This window comes from Crocuta crocuta, unplaced genomic scaffold (genome assembly GCF_008692635.1).
Source record: "Crocuta crocuta isolate KB4526 unplaced genomic scaffold, BGI_CrCroc_1.0 C28951285, whole genome shotgun sequence".
Classification (NCBI taxonomy): Eukaryota; Metazoa; Chordata; class Mammalia; order Carnivora; family Hyaenidae; genus Crocuta; species Crocuta crocuta.
The window spans coordinates 1-1,767 of NW_027550772.1; the positions used below are offsets into that span (position 1 = coordinate 1).

At 52.4% G+C, this 1,767-nt stretch overlaps 1 long non-coding RNA gene across 1 annotated transcript; it reads right to left on the reverse strand.

Annotated features, from left to right (window-relative positions):
- Nucleotides 1–237: 237 nt before the first annotated feature.
- Nucleotides 238–1,018, reverse strand: LOC144219118 (uncharacterized). Its single transcript, XR_013331312.1, has 3 exons — nucleotides 956–1,018; nucleotides 498–659; nucleotides 238–301 (listed from the first exon to the last, which is right to left on the reverse strand). It is a non-coding gene; the product is annotated as an uncharacterized LOC144219118 (long non-coding RNA).
- Between the last annotated feature and the right edge of the window lie 749 nt (nucleotides 1,019–1,767).

Below are 1,767 nucleotides of genomic sequence, written 5' to 3' on the forward strand. Positions count from 1 at the left end.
CCCATGCTTACACCTCATTCAGGGCCTTGCAGGAGTCAGAGGTGGAAATAAGGGTACAGACGTGTAACCAAATGTTTTAGAGATGGAAATACTGCTCCCTTTGCTCTTTAAAGTCCTCCCACGTGTTTCCCATGTGTGTGTCCACACTTTGAGAAATTTTCAGTCCACCGAGGATTTCTAGTACCACCGAGGATTTCCAGTACCTTCATAGATGTCAAAGCCAATGTTTTGGAAGGTCCCAGGTTCTTGTCCTCCATCTTCTTCATGCCACTTGTACAACTGAGTCACTTTAGACTTCTGCCTATTGACAGAAACACCCCCAGAGAGATTCCATTATAAGCAGAGGACAAGCATGCAGATTTGGAGACTGGCTATGTCCCTGCTTTCGCCCACCCTCCCCCCCACTGTCCACCCTGAGGATGAATGATTGAAGGCAGAGTAACTAAGAAAGGAGGAGGACCCGGAGGCAAGTGGGAAAGGTGACAGCAGTTACTCACCTGTTCACCTCTTTCTTGGAACGGAACATGAACAGCAAGAGAACAGCAAGGGCGACTAGCACCACGGCGAAGGCTGCCCCCACGAGCCCAAACACCAGGCTCTTCTTGGTGCTGAACTCGCAGGTTTCCCCACTGTACCAGTCAGTGTCTGTGGTCAGGCAGCTGAGATGGACAGAGGAGGCAGGTGGGGAGAGAGAGCATCCTGAATCAGGGCCAGCCAACACCCACAGCATCTCTGCCTCAGAGCTGGCCCTGGCCCCATGGGTGAACAAGGAGCCCTGAGGGAATGGACAGAAGTAAAATCTAGCTTCCCACACCATGGAAGCCCGATACTCAGTCCAATACTTTTAGGTTGTGCAGTCCAGAATCTAGAACAGTTGGCCTGACTCTGGCACTGCCCTGGGCTGCACCCAGGAATGTGCACCCACCCACATCAACCTTTTTGTCCACACACTAACCATCATGTTTTCAGCCTCTCTTTCCATCAGGAAAAGCAACTTGCCCTCCTGGATCCCCAGCACGCATTCTGCCTCTGAAGCTCCTTCTCTTCCCTGGAAATACCCTTTTCTGTCTCCTCCTCACACTAGCTTGCAAAATCCTCTTCCAGGAAACCTTCCCAGGACATCTTCTCAGGCCTTTGCATACGTGTCACTCCTTCCTCCTGGTCTCTCTTTCGTTTAGTTTCTGTAGGCAATGCCTTTCTTTGCTCACATACTCCTGTGACTCAGCATTTACAGGCTTTCTGCCTTCCCCATGTGGGTGTGTCCCCTTATTTCATCAGCAGGGTCTCCCCCTGGAAGCCAGGCCCTGTCTTCCCCATCTGAGTGGGGATTTCCCAAGGCTGGGATTTTCCTGCTGCTTCTTCAGAGCTTGACACAGTCCTGGAATAAACCCCAGAGGAGGGGAGCTACTGAGGCTCATTCTACACCTGACCTTGAGGCTCTGTCTATGCATGTCCTTTGTGGTTGGCTGCATCCAAGAGAAGCCAGGACCCCTCCATGACCTGGGCCTTTAGGCAGCGCCTTGACGGGTGGGGTCTCCAGGGAAGAAGGACATCCAGGCTAGGGTGGGGTGGTGGGACACTCACTAACACCGAGGGCCACTCCGTTCTAGCTGGCACTTCCCAAAGTGGCAGTCCATGGAGTTGCTGAAGCCTGGCATGCAGCGGGTGATGCAGTTTGGTTTCTGATTCTTGTATTCCACGAAGAAGTAGGCAGCATATTCTTTCCCAGCCTTCTCCTGGCATTCCTCTGTGGAGCATGGAGGAGTT